The sequence below is a fragment of the Pteronotus mesoamericanus genome, unplaced genomic scaffold (assembly GCF_021234165.1).
Source record: "Pteronotus mesoamericanus isolate MK-2021 breed Mesoamerican mustached bat unplaced genomic scaffold, CSHL_Meso_final contig_182, whole genome shotgun sequence".
In the NCBI taxonomy this organism is placed as follows: domain Eukaryota; kingdom Metazoa; phylum Chordata; class Mammalia; order Chiroptera; family Mormoopidae; genus Pteronotus; species Pteronotus mesoamericanus.
In genome coordinates, this window is record NW_026555078.1 from 25889082 (window position 1) to 25914631 (window position 25550).

At 38.5% G+C, this 25550-nt stretch overlaps 1 protein-coding gene across 1 annotated transcript in view; it reads left to right on the plus strand.

Annotated features, from left to right (window-relative positions):
- The window catches only part of WDR89 (WD repeat domain 89), a 40056-nt gene that overhangs the window by 7664 nt on the left and 6842 nt on the right, over positions 1-25550 (plus strand). Inside the window, exon 2 of the mRNA XM_054567457.1 lies at positions 5901-6038. The gene's annotated coding sequence lies outside the window, so the exon portion shown is untranslated. The remainder of the gene's footprint in view (positions 1-5900; positions 6039-25550) is intronic.

Consider the following 25550-nt stretch of genomic DNA (forward strand, 5'->3'; position numbering starts at 1 on the left):
CATGCACACAAAAGAACCAATAAATAGAAAAAGTGGAAATGTGAGGAAACCAAGATCCTAACTGGATCTGTGATTTACTGAAGGTCATTTGCAAAGGAAAAAGAAAAGTAAGCTTCCTCACTTCCAGTGTTGATTTTTTTTCCCTTTAATACCTTTTCAGCATACATATATTGACTAGGTTTATCCCAGACACAGGTTCTTTCATTTCCCGTTGTGTTTCCATTTCTTGGCTATCTTTGTTAAAGTACATATTTTATTCTTGGTTCTGATTCTGTCAAAGCCCTTCCCTTTCTTCATGAATACTTCCTTTATCCCCTCTATCACTCAGACATTAAGTTGTTACCATGTATCACAGGCATCTCTTTTCAAAAGGAGAATAGATATTGAAGCTAAATTTTTATAGTGGTTAATTTTTTTTAAGTTGTGATTTTTAGTGGCCTGTCATTAATTTGTATTTAATATAGCATTAAGTTATTTTTATGAAGTTTTTTTATTCTCTCCAAACTTCTCCCCTTTTTTTCTGAGACTAAAATCAAATTGAAGTTTTTCTTAGTAACTAAGAAAAGAGTTTGAGAATCACAGAAATCCCCTGAGCCATTCTAAAAATAGAAAGAATACAATTTATGAGTCATTTGGTTATTTTTGAAAATCTTGAATGATTAAAATGTGGATGTATCTTTTTTTGACACAAAAAATGTGGTTTATATCATATAAGGGACATTATACATGGTTTGCAGAAAATTTTAGATACTTTGACCCTATAATGTATTTTCTGAAGGGAGAGAGAGCATTTTGAACATACTAATTCTGAAATTTATATATATATATAACTAGTTGTGAAATTCAAACATGCAGGTGTTTATCAAATGCCTTCTGCAGATAGGGTGCTGTGTAAGACGGTAAAGTGATGTTCCCAAATCCTAACCCTTTCCTTAGCTTCCTCAGTTTTGCCTTCCTGGTGTAACAGAACCTCTGGATTCTATTGCCCACTGCTGATAAGAGCCATGACTTCCAATGCCAGAGTCTTAAGAAAAGGAAAGGAATTATTTATTCAGAAGTTATACAGGTTTAAAATAATGGCAGAATTCTGCTGTTAAATCCCACTCCCTTTAAAAACGAAAGAAACACTCAGAAACACACATTCCTGCCTCCCCTTGCCAAACCAGGTCAGTCAGAGATACTTCTCTCAGGGAAAGAAATAGAAGTATGTAGCTTAGCTGGGCAGATTCCCTTCTGTATTCCGGCTTCTTCCAATTGTCCATGCTCGGCTAGACTCCTGCTCTTTATCCAAAACTGCATTCTCATGGTGGGCCAGTCTGGGGGTCCTTCTGCATTCTTTCAAACCGCATGGCCAAGACCCCACACAGCTGCTGTGTCCTGCTTTTTTCCTTTCTAAGCTACATGGTCAAAAGCGCATGGCTGCCCCACATGGGGGTTTAAATCCCAGCATGGATCTTCCTCTGTAACCCCATTTCTAACTCCTCCCACACTGGGTTTCAACGGCCCTTCCCTTTATCTCCTGCCCTTCTCAGTTGCCATTGTTAGTCTTAGTTGCAATTGTTAGTCTGGGCAGCATGCTTGTGGCAGGTGATATAGGAGCCACCTCCAGGCCTCTCTCAGCAAGCCCCTCAGCCTCCTCACAAGTTAGAGTCTGGCCCATCTCCCAGGCACAGCTACTTAACATTACTAAAACACTGGCCAAGTTCTTTAGATATGCTAAGTAACTCTCAGTGGCCCTGCTCAGCTTCCCCTTCCCCCCAAGCCAGGTTAGTAGGGGGAACGTTCCCATTTTGGGGGACCCCGCCATTCCTTGTTACAATGGCACTTTCTATGACTTTAGGAAGTTGGAGTGAATTAACCTCAAAGCTGTGGTTATGGATGTTTCATCAATGTTGGTATTGATCAGTTTATTGCTTATGTAGGAGCTTTGCTTTCTTTAGAAAAGGGATTGCTTCTTCCAAGGCTAGGGCGGGGGGGGGGGGGGGTGTTCCTGTCTTTGACATTGTTTTACATGTATGTGTAGTTCCTTATCTTGGGTTTTTTTTTTCTTCCTGTACTAAATTTTTCTTGTGTGTGTTTGTATGTTTACACTCTCATGGGAAGTAGGATTTCATGAGGTAGTCCAGTAATGGACTGATTTTAGAGAACAGAGATTTGGAGAACATGGCTCCTGTGCCTAAGAAGGTTATTCCTGGCTTTGGTTGGGATAGCTCAGTTGTATAGAGGGTCGTCCTGATAAGCCAAGGTTGGGGGTTTGATACCGGGTCAGGGCACATACAAAAAAGCAACCAATGAATGAATAAATAAATGGAACAACATATCAATATTTCTCTCTCTAAAAATAAATCAATAAATAATTTTAAAAGTTTATGTTCTACAGTGGCGATAAACAAATACAGTTATGTAAAATATAACGACATAACACTTCAATATATTTAGTCTATGATTATTGCTCTATGAATTACAAACAACATTTTGGTATTCAAGGGAAGTAGAAACTAACTTTAGGCGGGGTTAAGAAAGATACTGTAGTGCTAGCAGGATGTGAGCTAGGTCTTGAAGCATTTGTAGGATACAGGCAATTCAAGAGTGTTATGTAGGATTATTGGAGAGAATAGCCACCCCTTATGTAGTTCTCCTATGGGAAAAATACTTCACCCATTATAATATTGAAAAGTCTGGAGTTTCTATAAAATAGTATGTAATTCACATGTTCAGATATCTGCAGCCCATGCAGAAAGAACAAAAGAATGTATGATGCTTTATAAAAATTAAGCATTTAATTTAAGAACTATTTGTACTTAATAACTATTTGTTAAATCATATATTGCTTTTGCTTTCCATTTAGTGTCATGCTGAATGTCAGTATTTTTTACAACATGAAAGCAGTTATTAAGAACAAAACTTACATGATATTTCTCTTATGGGTATTAAGACTTTCTCCTATTTTTGCCATCATTGTCCAGGAATCAGTTAGATGTTAGATTAAGTGTTTCCTGTTTTGCTCTGTGTCAGGCAAGTAGAAGGTTTTACAGTTGCAGATAAGAGGTAAAGGAAAGGAGGATAGTGTGCCCGCCTTGGGGCACACCCACTCACATCTCCTTTTGAGTGAATTTTCTTTCTCCTAAACTCTTAAGGGTCCTCATGAGACTTGCAACCAGTGGAAAAATGGGCAGCCGTAGGTGGTCCCCAGCTTACCCCATCAACCTGTTTCTAAGGTCCCCTTTTCTCTGACTTTCCAGTGAGCTGATAACAGCCGCACCTTGGCTCACTTTCCCATAACATTTCTAAAGAATAAAAACAGCCCTGCTTAGGCTGTCTCCTGTTACATCTGTACTAGGCCCTTCCTTGTTTCACTGTCCCCAGCTTTAATAAACATACTCTCAAAATTAAAAAAAGGAGAAGACAAGAACAACTGGAGGGTAATGGCAGAAAAAACAGTGAGGAGATAGCTGTGAAGGATGACTTTCAAGGTGGGGTTTATTAGCTTAGTTGAATCTTGTTCTTTGCCTCCCTTTAATCAATAGATGATTCTGAGATTTTGAGCTTAGAAGATGAAAACCTTGTGCAGTTAACAAATGAAGAATACAGATATTTGAGTGATATTTTGGGTATATTTAATTTGAAGTTTTGGCAGCAATTTTAGAGATAGGGATCTAGAGGGACATTAGAAATACAGGATTAGAATTTTGGAGAAAGATCAGGCTTGAGGATAAAATCTATCAGTTAAGAGAGGTAATAATTCATGAGTCCACATTGAAGAAAAAAGGAAAAGAACAACCAAGAAAATGCAATTCAATCTCAATTATCATGGTTAATAGAAGAAATTTAAATAATTACTACGTTAAAGCATCTATTTGGAAACTTTGAGTACTGGATGATTTTTTTGTTAAAGAATTTTTGGACCTGTTGCTAGATGGCAGTAGTAATCAATGCCAATGGCAAGGCAAGCAATTTAACGAGAGTTTGATAGCTTAAGTCTAAGATAAGCATTTTTGTATGCTCAGTAAATTTACAATTGGCAGTACATTATTTCTAGTCCTTTTTATCCTTTACATCAGGTCTATAAAGTAAGTGTGAAATTCTTTTTCTCTTAATATCCCACGTTAGTGGGACAGTTCACGATTTAACGCCTTTTGTTGGTTACTCTTATGAGATCAGGATCTTTCACGATGTTCAGAAGAGAGGAAATGAGTTTAGAACTAGATTCTGGTCTTCACACAATATGGCACAGAATAGTTAAGATAGCTGGTATGTCCTACTGAATCTTTATGAGTATGAAACTATAAATAATTATGTTTAAGGATTTTACCCGTTTTGATTTCTATTTCAGCAGATCCCTTGGATATTCACCTAATTTGGAGTATTAAATAGTAAATCTACTTCAAAATGTAAAAGTGTCTTTAGCTATCAATTTACATATATTTATAAAATACTGCCTTATTATATGAGAGATATTGACATTATAAGCTGTCCAGTGTCGGGAAGCCTCATTCTGCCTTTAATCTTGTTTCAGTCACTGGTTAACAATGGAAATGGAATTATTAATGTGTTAAAGTAACTTTCTGTTTGGTGGCAATTTGGGGAAACATTTTGTTCTATGAATTCACCTTGGATGTATCTAGTCTTCGTGTTCCCAGTATGTTTGTGTATGTGTGTGTATATTTGTATTTCTCTGTTACCATGGTTAGCAGCATGGGATATGAGTGTTTATTATAGATATATTAGGTTTTATATCTAATAGTTTATTCTACAAGTTGATTATTTGACACTATTGTATTTCTTTGAAAATCTCTACGCCGCACCCCCCCCCCTTTTTTTTTTGGTGCCAGGCATCATTCTGAGCATTTAACATGGGGTAATTAATTTATTTGTTACAACAACCCTGGAGGCTGGAACTGTTATCCCCTTCTTCAAAAAATAAGCTGAAACACATAGCTTACAGAGCCAAGATTTTAACCCTAGCAGTCTGGCTATGTACCAGTTTTCTTAACTACCATGAAATACCTATTTTTCTAAGTTACAGTTTTCTCATCTAAGAAGCAGTAATAAAATAAAAACCCTATTTTTAGGACTATTTAGGATTAAAGGAAGCAGTACATGTTAGGAGATTGATTTGGAACCTAGATATTAACAGTCAGTTAATACTAGCTGTTGTTTGGCTACTTTTTGGTTTTCTTCCAGTTGGGTTGTATTTTATTTTTTTTTAATCTCTTCAATAGTATTTTATCCTTCCGGTACTCATTCTTTAAACAGTGGTGTTTCCAGGGTTTCATCCTTGATCTGCTGTTCTGTATCATTCTGTATAATTCCCCTTCAGGAAGTTCATCCACTTTCCTAGTTTTTAAGTACTACCTAATTCCTATAGTCTGATGACCCAACCCCATGCTTCCTACCCTCCCCGCTCCACCCTGAGCTGTAGACTAATGTATCCAAGTGTGTGCTTTACATATGCCCTTGGCTACTCATGCACGTTCCTCAGGCTTGTTATGTATAAAAGTATGAAAGAATTTTAATCTAAAATGGAACTGCTGAAGGATAGGAAGTGGAGAATCTCATGCTTGTACCCTCATAAAAATGAAAGACTAAGATTGACTTCCTATAAATGTCTGATTTATAGAAGATTGAAGCTGTCCCTCTGACCAGTGAATATCTGCCAAGAATGTCTCTTCATCTTTGAACCAATGAATTTACTACATGGCCTTTAACTGAACTTTCCCCTTTGTTACTTTTTGCCCATAAAAGCAACCAGACCTAAACCATCATCAGTCTTGCCTGTAGTTCTCTGTGATTCGCTTCTCCAGAATTGTAATTCCTCTGCTGTTCCTGAATAAACTCAGTTTCTGGTTACTTGAGCTTGTTTTAGTTTACCTCTTGTGTGTGTGTGGTTTTTTTTTTAGGTCAGCATTACCTGTGTCAGAAGTGGGATCTGAAGGAGCTGACCACCAAGGAATGAAGATCTCTGAAACTGAGTGAGCTAGTCACACTTGAGCCCTTTGTGTTCTTTACTTCCACAAGTCACTGTAACTATTCGTTTGGTAAGTCTCTTCTCATTCTCGAGCTTCCTCCTTTCAGTCAAAGTCTGTGACTTTATTTAGGTTCAGGATGGAGACAAATTGTCCTTCTGGTGAGTACTCTTAGTTGTTGGTACTGGGATCCCAGGCATCTGAATGTTCTAAGGGTGCCTCTCTTTGGGGGACCCTGGCCCAGTTATGTTACGAAATTACGCTTTTTCTTTCTCATGCTCATTTTTAAATGGACCAATTTTACAAAGGATAACTTAGAACTCTAATAGCTGTATGGAGAACCTTTGATGTCCCCAAACTTGTTTTTCTCGGAACTAAGAAGACTGTGACTACAAAACTAAACAATCCAAATGGGATAGTTATTTGAATTTTGTATGTGGAGGCTTCTAAACATGTTTTAGCACTCTAAATTGCTTCCTTAGAAAATACTTTTTCCAAATTGACTAAAACAAATAAACAACTAAATATAGGTTAAAAAAAATCCACAGGCCTCTTTTTTTGTGTTAACCAAGGTCCCTCTTAACCTATTTTTCTACCTCCTTTATATCCTTCTTTGCTTCCTCTAACCAGGGTCCCTCCTAATCCCGTCCCTCTATCTGCACTTTCTTTCCTATTGCATAAACCTCACCAACCAAGCCCATTAAAACTTTCCCTTTTAAGATTAGACCTTCTGAGGATCCTACTAAACCACCCTAGATTTCCTATATCCTATAAACAAAGGTTGAACTTAGGGCTATAATTAAAGATTTTCTGAAGGTAACTAAGGATTCCCATAGATTTGATGAAAAATTCAATATTATAACCCTATTTTAGCATCGGGACTCTCCAGTCTGTGTCAGTTAATCCACATGGATTTAATCCAATACTGGATTAAAACTGTGGGTTGGCAAGACTTACGGCCAAAATGAAGGCGTAGGTAGATACACTTTGCCTCCTCGCAAAACCAGGAGAAGGACAACAACAAATTTAAAAACAGAAATTAACCAGAACTGCCAGAAAATCAAACTGTATGGAAGTCCAGCAACCAAGAAGGTAAAAAACAAACATTCATCCAGACTGTTAGGAGGGGCAGAGACAGGAAGCTGGGGCCAAGAGGATGTATGGCAAGGCGGTGGCTGGCAGACAGGGCAGTTCTACATTTGCATGAAGATAAACCGTGAGGAATTACTGCGCAATACAGGGTTCTAGTGCAAGAAAAGAAAGCTTCAAAACCTCTGGAGGTAAAAACTGTGGGAGTTGAGGTGGCAGGAGAAACTCCCAGTGTCACAGACTGTTGGAGAGACCCACTGGATCCTAGAACGTACACAAACCCACCCACCTAGGAATCAGCACTGGAAGAGCCCAATTAGCTTGTGGGTAGTAGGGGAAGTGACTGCAAGCTGGGGAGAGCCCAGCAAGTGGTGGTGTTCCCTCTCAGACCCCTCCCCCTCACACACAGCGTCACAACTCAGTGACCTGGGTTGCCCCACCCTGGCGAATACCTAAGGTTCCACCCCTTCCAACATAGTAGGCATGCTGAGACAGAGAAATACGACCCTAATGAAAGAACAGATCAGAGCTCCAGAAATAGAACTAAGTGATGAAGAAATAGCCAGTCTATCAGATGCACAGTTCAAAACACTGGTAATCTGGATGCTCACTGAATTGGTTGAGTATGGTTTCAAAATGGAGGAAAAAGTGAAGGCTATGCAAAGTGAAATAAAGAAAAATATACAGGGAACCAACAGTAAAGGGAAGGAAACCAGGACTCAATTCAACAATTTAGAGCAGAAGGAAGAGATAAACATTCAACCAGAACAGAATGAAGAAACAAGAATTCAAAAAAATGAGGAGAGGCTTAGGAACCTCTGGGACAACTTTAAACGTTCCAACGTTTGAATCAAGGGGTGCCAGAAGGAGAAGAGGAAGAGCAAGAAATTGAAAACTCATTTGAAAAAATAATGAAGGAGAACCTCCCCAATCTGGCCAAGGAAATAGACTTCCAGGAGATCCAAGAAGCTCAAGGAGTCCCGAAGAGGTTGGACCCAAGGAAGCACACACCAAGGTACATCTAAATTAAGTTACCCAAGATTGAAGATAAGGAGAGAATCTTATAAGCAGCAAGAGAAAAGGAAAGAGTTACCTACAAAGCAGTGCCCATAAGACTATCAGATGATTTCTCAAAAGAAACCTTGCAGGCAAGAAGGGGCTGGAAAGAAGTTTTCAACATCATGAAAAGCAAGGACCTATATCCAAGATTACTCTATCCAGCAAAGCTATCATTTAGAATGGAAGGGCAGATAAAATGTTTCCCGGATAAGGTCAAGTTAAAGGAGTTCATCATCACCAAGTCCTTATTATATGAAATGTTAAAAGGACTTATCTAAGAAAAAGAAGAAGATCAAAACTATGCACAATAAAATGACAACAAACTTAGAATTATCAACAGTTGAACCTAAAAAAACAAACAAACTAAGCAAACAACGAGAACACGAACAGAATCACAGAAATGGAGATTATGTGGAGGGTTATTGGCAAGGAGGAAGGAAAGAATGTGGGAAAAGGTACAGGGAATAAAAAGCATAAATGGTAGGCACAAAAAGTCAGGGGGAGGTTAAGAACAGTATAGGAAATGGAGAAGCCAAAGAACTTACATGTATGACCCATGGACATGAACCAAGGGTGGGAAGTGGGTAATGCTGGAGGAAATGGGGGTACCAGGTGAAGGAGAATAAAGGAGAGGGAAAAAATGGGACAACTGTAATAGCATAATCAATAAAATATACTTAAAAAAATGGCTAAGATTTCGAATGTCACTCCACAGCAGATCTGTCCAGGACTATGTCATTATTTCAAAAAATCTGGCCATTTAACTATGAATTGGAATCCAAATAGTCGCAACCATCTAAGAACCAACAGCCAAATTTACCTCAGTATGGAACTCAGAGAACACATAGGGACTGTTCCCCATTCTGCCATTAAATAGACTGGAGGAAACTGTTCTCTAGATTGGGGATGAATTCCTTACAGTATTAATTGACATGGGAGCTACTTTATCAGTGCTCAAACCCACTACAATTAGAGTAATTGTAACTCACAGTAATATTTATGTTCAAGTAGTGGAGGTCTTAAATAAACTAAAACATGTCCTTGTTTCTCAGCTCCTATCTTTTTGTCTGATACCTTTGCAAGACAAACACCCCTTTCTCTTCAGTGATTTGGCTCCCATACACTTATTAGGATGAGGATTCCTGGTGAACTATAATACTGCTATTTTTTTCCTTTCAGAGGGTGAAATAGCCCTTGAGTTTGAATCCAGCACTCAGGAAATTTCAGCCCCTTTTGCCTTTACTTACATTCTGCCAACCAAGGAAATTCAAACTTTGGACTCCCCCCCGCCACCCCCCTGTTAAATCTGGACCCCTTGCTCTTTGGGCAAAACCCTCAACAGATGTAGGCAGAATTCATAGTGCTCTTACATTAAGATCCAGATTGAGCCCTTTCTCAACAATAAACCAATACCCTATAAATAAAGAACACTTATAGGGCATACAGCCTTTTTTATGACCATTTGGACCATAAGGCCCAAGGACTCATTATCCTTTGCAGTTGTCCATGTAAGACCCCTACTTTGCCCATAAGAAAGCCCAATGACCAAGGATGGGGATTTGTCCATGTCTTGGGACAATAAAATCATAACTAATTCCTACATGCCATTGACATCCACCCCTACTGAAAACACCTCTTGCATTCTGGTCAATTTACACAGTGCATATTTAAGTATCCCTGTTGATAGAAATAGTCAATATGTTTTTGCCTTTGTCTGGGAAGGACAACAATATACTTGGACAGTCAGTCTTAGAGCTTTACTGATAGCCCTTCTCAAAAGTTTTAAAGCTGACTTGACATAAAAATTTTTGGAGGCTCCACCTTACAATAATATGGGGGTAATTTACTTTGCCCTCCCGAGACTACACGCAAACAAAAACAGTATTCATCTCTTGAAATCTTAGCCATTAAGGGAAATAAGGTCTTGAAAGTAAAATTGAAATTTGTCCAAACTTGGGTCCAATGTTTAGGACATTTAGTCTCAGAACAGGGATTAAACTAGATTCTGATAGGCTTTAAAGCATTTTAAACTCTCCTAACCCCCACACCAAACATCAGTTTCTCGCACTAGCTGGTTATTGTAATTGGATTCCAAATTTCTCCTAAGGGCTTAGCCCCCATATGCCTTACTGAAGAACACTAAACCTGACTCTGTTGTTTGGATGACCAAAATAGCTTGTCCTTTAGGACCTTGAAGGAAAACTTAATAAATCCTCCTGCCCTAAATTACCAGCTGTTCTTTTCCCTTTTCATATATGAGAAGGAGCTGAATGCCCTCGCTGTGTTTACCCAGAAACAATGGGGGCCATCACCAACCTTTAGGTTACTACAGCTAACACTTAGACCCAGTGGCCTGAGGATATTCCCCATGCCTGAAAGCTGTTCCTGCTACTGCTCTTTTAGTATAGGCTACCAAAGAGATACAGGATCCTCTTTGACCATCTTGGTCGAGGCTTTGTTCAAATTGCGCCACATTCAACTTTCTTCAGAAGGCCAAGCCACCTTACTGCCTATGAAATTCTTTAACTAACCCCTTATTTCATTCTTCGTTCACTGTAACAATCTCAGCTCTGCTACCTTTCCTTCTTCTTACACCGAAAAAATTTCTCCGGACTTTTCTGATTTTGATGATCACCTGTTGAGCTTTTGTGATGACTTACATGAAACCTTCTTGGCAAATGCTGATCTTTCTTGGTTGACTGATAGCTCTTACCTAAAAAACAAGAATGGTAGGTTTTGTTCTGGGTATACAGTATTGACCACTTTTAAGGTCATTGAGGCTCCACCCTTCCTTAGGTCACTCAACCCAATAAACAGCTACAGACCCTCACTCGAGTATGCATTTTAGCCAAAGCCAAGACAGCAAACACCTATACTGATAGTCTGTCTCTGTACCTTTGAAATGGTCTGTGGTTTTGGAATGTTAAAAAAACAGCAGGGTTTTCTGACTTCCATTGGAGAGAATAGTAAGAATGGCCCTTACATTAAAAAATTTGTTAGATTGTCAAATTGCCGCCAGCAGCTCTACCTATCATTAAAGTCCTTGGACATTCCAAGTCTGATTGACTGGAAGCCAAAGAAAGCCAGTATGACCTTGCCAATATGTGTGTAAAAAACATCTCCCTTATGAAATCTATAGACCAAACCTTTGTCATAGTCCAGAAGGTTACTCCTCGTGGGAAGGACCCAATGAAATAACCAGGGAGCTACAACAGCTGGCCTCTGAAAGAGAAAAATAAAATTGGAAATCTAAAGGCTATTGATAACATGAAGAAAAGGGGCTATGGTCTGAACCCAATAATAAGCTGGTTTAGCCAAAAAAAATCTGAAAGTTCCTTTTGTCCATTGAAAAAATAGTGACATTTATGAATCAGTATTGGTTGGGAAATATTGGCAATGCTACAAAAAGCACATATCTTGCGTGTTTCACCTGTCTTAAATTCAACCTAGGGAAGCCTATCTGCTCTGCCTCAGGATACTTGATTTACCCAGTGGACCATTTGAGGTCTGCCAGAAGGCTTTCATATAGTTAGCCTCATCTCATGGATAGAAATATGCTCTAGTAATGGTTTGCATTTTTTCTATATTGGACTGAAGCATTTCCATGTGGAAAGTCAACTGCCTGTTCACTAAAGTCACATTGGGGACCCTCCCACCCCCTGCTGCCCCAGAACTCCACAGTGATTGGGGAACCCATTTTACTGGACAAGTACTTTGACTAGTCTCCGCTCTGTGGTCAGTTCTGCGACATTTCCTCTGTACTTAACATCCTCAGTCTTCAGGACTGGTTGGACATACAAATGAAATTATTAAGACCCAGTTGGCTAAAATAGTTGAAACCCTCCAAATAGGTTAGCCAAAAGAACTACCTTGGTTCTTCTAAATCTTAGATCTACTTCATTTGGGATTCATAAGCTCTCACATTTTGAAATAATTATAGAACAGCCAGTGTATTTAGCCCCTGCTTCCTTTGACTCAAGACTAAAAAGAGAGCATACTGCAGTTTTTCAAAGGTCTAATTAATTCTATTGAATATAATTGGTAGAATAATCTGTCAGTAACATTTATCTGGGAGATGATGTCAAACACAGCATTATAGCCTGGAGACTGTCTATAATAGGAAAAGGCATCTCTGTAAAGACTTCCTGCAGCCTTGTTGGAAGGGCCACTACCAGGTGTTACTAACCCGTGTGCTGCCAAATTCAAAGGGATTGACTCTTGGATTCATGTGTCTATTCAAAAAAGGCCCCAAAACTGAATGGACCTGCACCCCAACTGTGACTTAAAACTAAAAATATCTAAGGACTAAAGCAGATGACATCAGAAATAGACACCTTTCCTAAGATATCTAGACCAGGCCTATATTACCTCCCACTTTGCCCCATTCTTTATCACTCAGTCAAATCATGCTGCTGAAAATCTGATAGTTCTGTCCTTTCTTGTTACTCTCTAGTTTAGCTTTAACACTTCCCTTCATTCCCACCTTGCAAAAATTCTCTGATTCCACCAACCTTACTGACTGCTGAATTTATGCCAGAGATTATAACTCTTAAGATGAACCTGAACTGGTAACCTGGCCATTATATCCTTAGAAAACAGTGAAAGCTGGTGGAGATGTAAGATTTTCTTTTGGTACCTTTGAAACTACATATATTCTCTCTTCTGGAAAAATTGCACCAGACATTACAGCATTCCATTGCCTCCCTCCCATGAAGAAATACCCCTCATTCTAGTCCCAGCTCTTACCGAAAGTCTTTTGTGTTTCAAAAATAGTTAACGGGACTGGCAAAACTTTGGGCTACCTCCAACTGAAATTCGTACCTGTACAATTCTGTTGACTCAGATGATCATGAGTTTACTTCCTGCTTGAATCATGAAGATTATAATGTCTTCTCCATTAATGTAGCTCTTTGGTGAGGTAATGAAAATTATAATGGAACCGGGAATGGGAAGCAGATGTGCTTCCTTTCAATGGTACTTAGTAGGGAATTGATCAAAAATCTGGTGAATGGTGGGAACTTAAATCAATTTACCTTCTTCCTGAAGATTCCCCAGACCTCTATCAGAACCTCACCCACAACAATACAACAATAAACGTCACCTGTTGTTCCAAATAGGAATTTACAATGTTCTTAAAACCATTCCCTCTGTGCTATCATGTGCTGTATGTAAACGGCTATCTTTGATCAAGAGATCTCGTCTTTTATTCCAGAAAATTTTTTTTTTGCAAAAGAGCACACTTAAGCTCTCTATTTAGAAAGCACTGGTGATTTTTTTTTCCTCTGTGGAAGAAAAATATACACCACACTGCCCCTTAAATGGAAGGGACACTCTGGAGTTGTTCTCTCCTGATAAGCCCTCCCTTCCGCTGCTTATGTGCTTAATCTGGGTTATTTCTCCTATCAATTTAAAAGAGTGCATCGAAGCTGGGATGCATATAATTTTGGATGGATGCCCACAAATAATCCCATAGTAGATAGAAAGGGATTTGGACATATATTTGTCCAAACCTTTTTCCCTTGGGTTAGAGTAACGGAACTTGAAAATACAATTAGGAATATCTCTTATTATGGTTACTACCTTCAGTGATTTTATTTGAGCTTTTGAATATCCACAAACTCAAATAGACAGCCTCGTCTTTTAGCCTAGTGAAGTCATTTTATAGAACCTCAGAGCCCTAAACCTCTTCACTACAAAACAGGGAGGAACCTGTGTCCTGCTTGGGGAAAAATGCTGTTTTTACATTAACAAATGGAGGGAAGGGGAGTGGAGGCCAATATCAAATTGTTAGCTGAGATAGGTAGCTGGGGAAACTGGTTAATTCCAGTCAGGAGCTATAATTAGGCTTTACCCTGGGAATAAGTAATCCTCTTAGTTAAATTTCTACTGTCTGTGTCTGCACGCAAATGCCTTCCTCTTAGAGGTATCTATGAAATAAAGTTCTTTTTCTTTCCAAGACTTATTCTGAGGCTCAATTGACCATAGAAACCCAACTGACTATCTGAGAGGAGCATAACTAAAATTCCTAATTTCTTGATCTTTTTGTTGTTCAAACAAGGCCAAACTCTGCTTGCTGAAGTTCTCCTTTTCCTCCACGAGACAGACCATCTGAGGATGGTGCTCCTCAGCTCCAAGGGACACACAGTCCACTTATAATACCTCTGAGTAAACAAAATACTCAATAAGGTAGATCAGTGAAAGGTCTTACTCAAAAGGGGGAAATTTATTAAGGACATCTGTAATAGTGTCAACAATAAAAAACTTTTTAAAGGGGGGTGGAAATTTGGAAGGATTTCAGTCTAAAGTGAAACATAAGGTTATGAAATGGGGAATCTCATGCACTGAACTTGCTACATGGCTCCCAACTGGACTTTCCCCTTTTGCACTCCTTGCCCATAAAAGCAACCTGACCTAAACCTTAACAGACTTGCTTATAGTTCATTGCAGCTTATATGTTCTGAATTGCAATTCCTGAATAAAATTCATTTCTGGAAACTCTAGCTAACTTGACTTAACCTCTTTTAGGTTTACACTTTTCATATTATAGTTGATCTCACAGGTGTATGGACACTTTTGGTCTGGGCATTTCATGCTGACACATATTTGAGTACTGCAGTAGCTCACAGGGTAAATAGCACTCTTATATAGGAAGCAAGATTGTTCCCTTTGCCTTTTTCATTCTTCTCCTCCTTGGATTTCTTCCCAAATGATTCCTCAGCCCCAGGGCTAGGCTTGGAAATGGGTCCACCTCCCTGTAGAGTTCCCACAAAGCTGGCCACACCATAAGTCAGGGGAATTGGAGCTGTGGGAAGGAGCTGCAGCCTGTACTTCCCCTTCAGCTGGAGCCTGAAGCTGGAGGAGCTTCTTTAGCAAGTACCGTCTTCTTTTACTTTAAGATATTTTTCCTGAAGACAATCAGTTTCATCAGAAATAGCATTTTCAAATACTGCAGCTTTGGTGGCTTTATACAGCTGCAGGTTCTTCAGGAGCTTTTTCATCCTGGCCTTGGGGGACTGTAACCAGGCCTGGGGCAAGGAACAAGGGGACAAGGCTGCCTTGCAGGCTCATGGTCTGCCCAGCTGCAGTGTCTCCCAGGCATGGTAGACATTGGTGCTAGACCAGGGGGCAGCGGGGTGGTGGCGTCGTTGGGTCTGTGCTGGCAGAACCAGGTCCTGAGAAACCAACCTCTCTAGAACGTTCTGAAGGCATACAGCTGGACCAGAAATCAGGCAGCCAGGCTGGAGCCCGGAGATTCCCACACTTCTGCATCTGTCTCCAAAGTAACGCTCAAGGAAATTTTTAAAAGGAAGAAAGTCTTACATTTACTCTCATGTTTAACATTTCCAGTGCTTTTTCCAATACTCTTTCCTATGGCTGAATAACTATCTTTAACATTTCTTGTTTTGCAGATCTGCTGGCAATTATTCTTTCCAGCTTTTGCTTGTATGATTGTTCTTTTTTTATCCTTTTTTTTGAAAGATACTTTTGCTTGGTGCAGAGCTTTGTGTTGATAGGTCTTTCGTTCCTTTCAGTGCTTTAAAAATGCTGCTACTTTTCCGATAACTTGCATAGTTTTTCTTTACCTATTAGCAGTCACTCCCAGTTTCTCCCTTACATTCACCCCACTCCCTTCCTCTGGCAACCATTAATCTTTCTGTCTCTATAAATTTGCTTTTTCTAGACATTTTATATATAAATAGGATCATACATTTGTGGTCTTTTCTGCGTGGCTTCTTTCACTTAGCATAATATTTTCAAGTTTCATCCATGTTATTGTAGGTAACAGTACTTTATTCCTTTTTTATGGCAGAATTATATTCCATTGTCTGGATATGACAGACAGTTGCATTGTCCGACATGGTCTAGATTGTTTATTCACTTACTAGTTAAAGAACTTTTGAGTTATTTCAATTTTTTTACTATTTTGAATAATGCTATTCTGAATCTTAATGTACAGGTTTTTGCATTAGGGTGTTTAACTTTATGAGATTGCCAAACTGTTTACCACAGAGGCTGCTTGCATTTTACATGCCCACCAGCATTGTATGAGGTTCAAATTTCTTTACATTCTTGCCAACGCTTGTTTTGTTTTGGTATAGTTTTTTAAATATATTTTATTAATTATGCTATTACAGTTTTCTGAATTGCCCCCCCTTACTCCCCTCCATCTTATATCCCCCATTCCCTCCAGCAGTCCACCCCGACTTAGTTCATGTCCATGGGTCATGCAGGTAAGTTCTTTGGCTACTTCATTTCCTATACTGCTCTTAACCTCACGCTGTTTTGTACGTACCAGTTTGTACTCCTTAATCCCTGCATCTTTTCCCCCGTTCTCCTCCTTCCCTCTCCCAACTGGGGATAACCCTCCAAATGATCTCCATGTTACGATTCTGTTTCTGTTCTGCTTGTTTGCTTAGTTTGTTTTTTAGATTCAGTTGTTGATAGTTGTGAATTTATTGTTCATAGCTTTGATCGTCTTTTTCTGAAATAAGTCCCTTGAACGTTTCCTATAATAATGACTTGGTGATGATGAATTCCTTTAGCTTTACCTCGTCTGGGAAGTACTTTATCTACCCTTCCATTCTAAATGATAGCTTTGCTGAATAGATTAATCTTGGTTGTAGGTCCTTGCTTTTCATCACTTTGAATACTTCTTGCCAGTCCCTTCTACTCAACAAAGTTTCTTTTGAGAAATCAGCAGATAGTTTTATGGGAACTTCTTTGTAAATTATCAGCTTTTCTCTTGCTGCTTTTAAGATTCTCTCTTTATCTTTAACCTTTGACATTTTAATTATGATGTGTCTTGATGTGGTCCTCTGAGCATTCATCTTGTTTGGGACTCTATGCTTCCTGGACTTGTATATCTATTTCTTTCACCAAATTAGGGAAGTTTGTTTCATTATTTTTTCAAATAAGTTTTCAATTCTAGTTCTTCCTCTTCTCCTTCTGGCACCCTTATGATCGAATGTTGGTGCTTTTGAAGATGTCCCAGAGTCTCCTTAGCCTATCCTCGTTTTTCTGGATTCTTTTTTCTTCTTGCTGTTGTGATTGAATGTTTTTTTTCTTCCTTAAGTTCCAAATCATTGACTTGATTCTCAGCTTCATCCCCTCCACTGTTGGTTCCCTGTAAGCTTTTCTTATTTCACTGAATGTAACCTTCATTTCTGCCTTGGTCTTTCTTATGCTATTGAAGTACCCAATGAGTTCCTTGAGTATCATAATCAGTGTTTTGAACTCTGCATCTGATAGATTGCTTATCTACATTTCATTTAGTTCTTTTTTTTGAGTTTTGTTCTTTTCTTTCATTTGGGCCATTATTTCTTTGTTTCCTCATTTTGGCAGCCTCCCTGTGTTTGTTTCTGTGTATTAGGTAGAGCTGCTTTGACTCCCTGTTATAGTAGCATGACCTGTTGTAGAAAAGTACACCTGTAAGTTGGATAGGGTGGATCCTTAGGTAATCACCAGGGTGGGACAACCCATGTTGCAGCTCTGTGGCTCTGTGTGGGGGAGGGCTTGGAGAGGGGACAGTGTTGCTACCTGGCCTCTGGAGTTTTGTCCGTTAGGAAGCTGTCTCCCACCACTCATCTTGATGCGGGTTATTTCGGTTTCTCCCTGTGTGCCAATGGTGCTGAAGCCCAGAGGGAGTGAGTCTGCATAAGTTGTAAGGCCTTTGCAGGCTTCCTAAGAATACTGCAGTTTCTTCTGCTGCTCCAACTCCTACTGGTTTTTATAGCCAGAAGCTGTGGGGACTTATCTTCCTGGCACTGGAACGCTGCTGGGCTTGGTGGTCTGGTGTGTTCCTGAGACCACTCACTCCTGAGGTATCCCTCCTGATTTTTATCCACCACACGTAGGTGTAGGACCACCCATTCGGTGTCTCCGCACCTCTCTGTGCCTCTCCTTGTCTCCGCCCCTCCTACCTGACTGCATGAATGTGACTTCTTTAATTCCTTGGTTGTTGGACTTCCACACAGCTCAGTTTTTTAATGATTCTGGGCAATGTTTGTTTTGTAGTCTAGTTGTACTTTTTGCTGTAGGTTCTGAGGATGTGAGCCGTGTTTACTTACACCTTCATCTTGACTGGAAGTCTTGGTTTAGTTTTCTAAAATAGCCAACTCATAGTTGTTTTAAAGCCCATTATCTCAGTAATTTCTAGGTCTTTTCTGTTCATTGACTCATTTATTGACTATATGTTGTGCTTTTCTTGCTTGAGTGTCTTTTTTTAATTGAATTCAGGACACTGTGTGTAGAATAAAAGCAGAGACAATGGTAAATGGAAATGGACACCTCTCTGCTTCTGGCAGACTCTTGTTAATGTTGGATATTGAACAGTCTAAACACTAGGGGAGCTGATTTTGATTTTATTGTTGCTATAGTTACCTTCAGTATAGTACAGACTTCAAATTCCTCAGCTGTGGGCCTAGGGTGCTGAAGCGTTTTTCTTACTCCTCCTCCACTGTTAACTTTTAGCAGGGCCTTGCTTCCCTGTACCAAATAGAGGATTTTTGGCCCCACTCTTCTTTCTCTTCCAATAACAGACTGTTGATGCTTTTTACTCAGTGTGAGAATTGTGTATGAGACTGGTGTCATTCTCCTCCATGATGGTTTGTTGGCTGGTTTATTTGTTTGTTTGTTTTGAAGTGTATATATCTGTGCATAATCACCACTCACAGTTTTCTTTCCCAGTCCATATCCTCCCAAAAGATAACCAGTATTCTGATTTTTATCATAATAGGTTTGTTTTGCCTGTTCTTCAACTTTGTATAAATGAAATTATATAGTACTCTTTTGTGTCAGGTTTCTGACACTAAACAATTCTAAGATTGATCCATATTGTTTCATCTACTAGTAGTATGTGTTTTTTTATTGCTGTGTAGAAGTCTATTGTATTAATATACCACAATTTATCAATAAAAACCATTTAAATAATTGGCTAATATCTAATTAATCATCTTGTGTTTATCTTAAAAGCTTGTAGTTATCCTAAAAATAACATGCCAATGGCATATTTGCCTTGTTGCTGAAGGCAGACACCTAAGGATCACCTTTGACACCTTTTCTCATAACCCAATTACAACCTAATGAGAAAATTCTGTCTATTCCTCTTTCAAAATTGTGGCCTGAATCCAGCAACTTTTTCCCATTCTCCTATGTCTTGCCCAGAATTTTGCACAAAACCCTTCACCACTTTCACTCTTGTACTAAGGTTTCTCTCGGCAGAAGCCAGGGAACCCTCTTAGTAGAGTCTCTCACCTACTCTCAACCCCCAGTGGCTTTCATTCTCACTGGAAAATCAGAAGTTCTTACCATGGCCTGCAAAGCTCTTATCTGCCTCCAGCTACCTCTTTAACTTTATTTCCTACACCACTTCCTTTCTCTGACTTAGCTTTAGCTTCTTGGGCCTACTTGTTGTTTTTCTGTGCCCAGGAGGCTCTTGGTGCGCAGACTCTAATACCTTGCTCCCTCTTTTCATTCTGGTCTTAGCTCAAATGTCACTTCAAGGGAGAGGCTTTCCTTTCATGACTGAATGTAAAAGGACTTTCTAGCTTCATTTTTCTTGCCTTACCTAATGTTATTTTTATAACTTATCACTGACTATTTTCATTATTAAAATTAGTTGTCTATATATCTATCAGTCCCCCATGAGAGCAGGCATTTTGCTTATGTTTCTTGTTCAATCCAGTGTGTTCTAGGCCTGTTATATCAGCCCTTTGAAACTTTTTTTTAAAGATTTTATTTATTTATTTTTAAAGAGGATAAAGGGGAGAGAGGGAGAGAAACATCAATCAATCGGTCACTTCCTGTATGAGCCCTGTATGAAGACCTAACCTAACCTGCAACCTAGTCACGTACCCTGACTGGGAGTTGAACTGGGAACCCTTCTGCTTTGGGGGACGACACCCAACCAACTGAGCTACACAGGCCAGGGCAGCAAGACTTGTTTTTGAATTATTGAGTACGATAGTTCTTTAGGAATTTTGAGTAGATTTAATGTTGATATTACTTACCAATTTCTAAGTATAATAAAATATTCAAGGGACTCTTCATGATGCTATATCATTTTGTTATAGGCCATGGTTCTTTTCATTTGACCTCCACTTTTCTTTTTGCAGTTATTAAAGAGAGTATTTGCTTAATTTTTTAAAGGATCTATTTAGAATTAAGAAGAATTGGTAGTAAACATACAGTACCAATTCAAGAACTAGATTATTCCACATTGTTACTAACTTTGAAATTAAGCTTCTGGTGATTAGGGAAGTGTGGTTTCTCTGTTTGGTTAACCAGCTGGTTGTTTTAGAAAAGCAAAAGCAGATCATTGTTCTTGTTGAAAGGAGCTGAGTATTCAAGGACTTGATATAAAGGCTAAGTTTTCTGTGAAAGGTTTATTTAAAGAAATGGACATCTCAGGATGTTAGTAAAGAAAATGTCTTTAATTTTTAGAAGATAACTCTGAATGTTATATTTGCCACCTAAAGAATAATCTCATACTGTATAAAAAGGTGTGTGTCATTCCCTCAGACACACCCTCCCTTTTCCTTGGTAACAGATTCTTGCACTTCAAAAACTGTGCTTTTTGTAAAAATTTTAGTGTATTTAATGCATGAGATACCATATGTTGCTACTGCCAGTATCTTGAACATTCATGTGAATAAAATAGCATATTCAGACTCGCTAAGCAGGATGAATTTACAAAGACATTAAGTCTCAGTCGTTAATGAATATGATATTTAAAATTACTTTGACGTTGTAGCAGATGCGAGGCTAGCATACCCTCTATTAAATATTCAGCACTTTTCCCCAAATTAAAACAAATGTGTTTTTTTGGGCAAGTTGTTTAAAAGCTGATTCTGTGTTAGTTTAAAACATACACACAAATTTCCCTAAATTTTTGATATAAAAATTTTGAGAGATGTTCTGCTGAAGTTAAACTAATACATGCTTTTAATCTCACAGTTGTGTTTCCTCTAGGACATGTTCGTGTATATGAGTGATTTCCTGTTTCACTCTTCCCTGAAATATTAGTCCAGATTCCTAAGTTTCACCTATGCAGTTTTGCTTCAGATAAACTAGCATTAGATATGCTTCATAAATAATAAGCTGCTTTAATATTCGGTATGGAACTTTTGTGTCTATCATTAGATTTTTCAGGTTTGCCACTGACCTTACCACTAGCACATGACATTAGACATTAGCAGCTACTGCTTCCAGGTGTTCTGCTAATGCATCCTACCTGCCCTCCCCCTTTTTCTTAAAAGTATGACATACGCTTCTTATACAGGTAATATAGCCTACCCCTAATTTTTAAAAATATGTTACTACAGAGGCAGTATAGTGTAAGAATTAGTATTATGGGTTCTGAAACAAGTATGATTGAGGTCAGAAACCAACTTTACTGGATAGTTGAGCTTTTTTTTTTTTTTTTTTTTAATCAGTTTAATGAACATAGTACCAATGGAGTTATTTTGTAGTTATATAATCATTATTAATTTTTTTAGTAATGTAGAAAAGTGTTAGAAAGAAAGCAACACATTACCTTATCTCTCTCTCTCTCTTTCTCTCTTTCTCTCTCTATGCTATCAGCATTATTCCAAGGACCTTTCTGTGCATATATGGAAGTCTGTCCAGAAGGTATCCAGCTACGTAATATGAAAAATAGAGACATTTATTGAAGAAGATACAAGAAACATTATACACAGAACAGTGACACCTTAGTCCCCTTTAAAGTAGGCACCTTGGGACCTCACACAGTTCTCTCAATCACCATCAGCTGCCCTGTTGTATTTTCCTTAATCTCATCAATGGCCTGAAATCTCTTCCCTTTCAAAGGTAATTTTAGTTTTGAAGAAAGCCAGATGTTGCAGGGTGCCAAATCTGGGCTGTAAGGGGGCTGAGTCACCTGGGTGATTTGATGTTTCGCCAAAAAACTCTGCATGAGATGTGATGCATGAGTGGGTGCATTGTCGTGGTGAAGCTGCCAATCACGAGCTGTCCACAGTTGTGACCTTCTAAATGATTCAAATAGTTTCCACAGAGGAATGTTCAAGCCTAACACAAAATTGGATGCAGGTTCGTTGCTCTCCTCGCTCATTTTGAATGCAACAGCCACACGGTATACATGCTCACTCAGTGGTATCTACTGCTCCACTGATGAGTACAGTGAAGTCGTCATTGTTCACACATATACATTCCAGTCCACTCTGCTTGACTGCCAGGTTCAAGACATTGATTTTGGAACCTTTTGAACTTTGAACCATGTGACTATTTTAGATGTTAAGAAATATAAGTGCGTTTTAAAAAAATATAGAACTTACTAGAAGGAGTTTCATATTACGTTTTAAAATACATCATTTTAGTGGGTTTTTTAATGTCTGTTTAAAGATTTTATTTATTTTTTTAGAGAGAGGGGAAGGGAGGGAGTAAGAAAGGGAGAAAGGCATTGATGTTTGAGAGAAACATTAATTGGTTGCCTCTTACATGACAGCAGCCCAGGCATGTGCCCTGACTGGGAATTGAACCAGTGATGTTTTGGTTCACAGGCTGGTGTTTAACCCACTGAGCCATACCTGCCAGGGCTGATGTCTTTAAAATCAGGAAATCCTAGTTATTTCTGAGCATAGATTTTTTTTATGGTCTGAGAATTCCTTTGTGTATTCCATAGGTTTACTTATTTTGGAACAAAAACAACTAAAAAAGTGGGGGGTAGAAGAAGATAGAAATTCTAAAGGGAACAAAAATTGAAGTCCCTCTTTTTAATATGAGTGAAATTTGGTTTTTAAAAGTATGTTCTCTAAATTTTTCTTTGTAGGAGCATCTTATATTAAGTCAGTAATTGACATATACCCAAGGACTTTGATTATCTCTAATTAGTTAGGGTGGTTCTGGCTACATTAACAAAAACTCTGCTGCAAACTGACTTAAATAATCAGAAAATGTGGAATCTCATAATCATGGAATAAAAGTTCTTTCCATCAGTTGGACTGGGTCCACTTTAGTGTTCCACATCTGAACATATTGTAGTTGGTGGTGGGGAGAATACATGCATGGATTAGCAAAAATGTAAGGTTTCTAAACCAAATTACTGGTTATAAGGGATGGAATTACTGTGATTGGTTTATGTTAATCAAGATCTGTCCTGGGAGCTGGGGTCAAGTTCTGAAATTATGTTGCTGCCACATGGAGGAGGGTAAGGGGAATGAGTTGGAAGGGTGTCATCACACTGTCCACCAGAGTTTCTTGGTTGCCCTTCAAAGAAAATGTGATGTATAATTGACCCCACTGTCTTTTGCACAATGTAGTTGTTCATGCTGGATGATGGGTGCATGGGGGTTTCTTTTACTATGCTTTACTCTGTACAAATTTCATAATAAAAAGTTTTAAAACAAATAAAAATGAGGCACAAGAAAATGAAGAGTGATGGTTGCACATAACCTAGCATTTGTTGAACTCCAATTATGATTATTTTCTTCTCTGTGAGGCTCAATTATCCTAGCCCTATTTGACAGATGTGGTAGCATTATTATAGTTGAATTGTAGGTGCAGATTGCGGAGTTATTAGAGCCCATTTCTAAATGACTTTTCTCATTAACTGTCTCTCAGCGTTTGAGACATTTGCTGGACCTCTGCATTTCACAATCATAGCTAATGTCTTGGAGTCCATGGGCAATATAGGGTTTTGCCCTATAGTGGGGAATTAGGGTTTTTGGCCCTAGTCTAATGAATTGTCTCAATAGTTAATACAATAGTATATGATGCTTATACTGTCAAATCTTTTGAGTATGGTGAACATTCATTCATACCTGAAAGTTGAAATATATCTTTCTAAGGATACTGCTTATTTCTGATTTTATAAAATAATGTGTAGACTTTTGGTATTGTTCCTTTTGTAAACAGTAGTTTCTAAATAGGTGTAAAATGTCTGTTATTTTCTTTTGATATTTTATTGTCCCTTGTGTATATGGAGGGGAAAAGCTACTTCCTCATCTCTTATGAAATTATTTAAGCTAGTCTGTCCTTCAGATTTCATTTTCAAACTTGGCCAATTCAGGAAAAAGAGCAATACCTAGTTGCAGCTACATGTATTTAGGATGTGCCTTATATGCAGAAAAAAACATTTTACTGGGTTTACTTTTTTCTTTTTAAGATTTAATTTATTTATTTTTAGAGAGAGGGGAAGGGAGAAAGAGAGGGAGAGAAACATCAATGTGTGATTGCCTCCAGCGCACCCCCTACTGGGGACCTGGACCACATCCCAGGCATGTGCCCTGACTGGGAATCAAACCAGCAACCCTTTGCAGGCCCACACTCAATCCAGTGAGCCACACAAGCCGGAGCTACTGGGTTTACTTCAATAGGAAATGAAATGAAATAGCATTCTGATTGATAAAAATAACTTAAATCTTATTAAGGCCAAAGCCACAAGAGGAATTCATACTTATGTTTAGGGATTTGTTATTAAGTAATCAACTTTTAATTATGTAAGGACAATTATTCAAATAAAAGATTAGTTAGCATTTCCTATCTAATGTATTACAAGATGACAGTTCACCAGGAATTGAATATTCTCACTGCCTTGAAGCTTACCCTAAGGTGTTTGTTTTGGGATTTCTTTCTAACCATCTTACACACCTGCATTATGTTCCGACATGAAAATTGTGTATCCCTGTAAGAATCACAGCAGCAGTAGTGGCTCAGTGCCAGGGCATTGGTTGGGGTTCTGCTATTTCCTGATCTGTACTAGGTGGGTCAAAATGAGATACTAGTAATTCTTTTGCCTCCATTCTCAGCCAGTTAAGTGCATGTTCAAATTGGTTATGATTGCTTGCTACATTCTCTAACTCAAGGACAAAGAATTTATTTTAATAAAGAAAAATTCTTTTTAGCCATGCAGACTATCATAGCTTTATACTTTACTAAACTTCCTTTATCTGGACCTCTTCTCATTGTCTCCTCTCAGTGTTGGGACAGTAAGAGCTGCAGTGTTTCACCCACATATGATTAAGGAGATAGTGGCAGTAATTCCCCTTGCATTTGTTCATTGCTTTCTCTTTTCGACTATCTTTGTTACTCTTCTTTTCTTCTTTGTACTCTTTGCTTTAGTACTCTTTTCTGTCCATCTCTTTTTGCACCTTTTTTAACTTGTGGGTATGTGTATACTGATATAAGAAAGGCTCTCTCCACATCCTCATCTCTAACAAGTCTGTTGAGATCTAAAATATTAAGTAAGCTTCCTTTTATGCATCTAACAAACAAAAAGTTAAAAATCATGATTAATTTTATTTGCTCTCTCCATAAGGTTTTTTTAGATTGAACCAGAGGAAGTTGTAAATATTGTTTTGATCTACAAAAATACTTAACCTAATACTTCCCTAAGTAGTCTGTAGCTCAAAAGTAGGATTTGGAAATTGATAGTAGGAGAGTTTGATATTGCCGAGAACC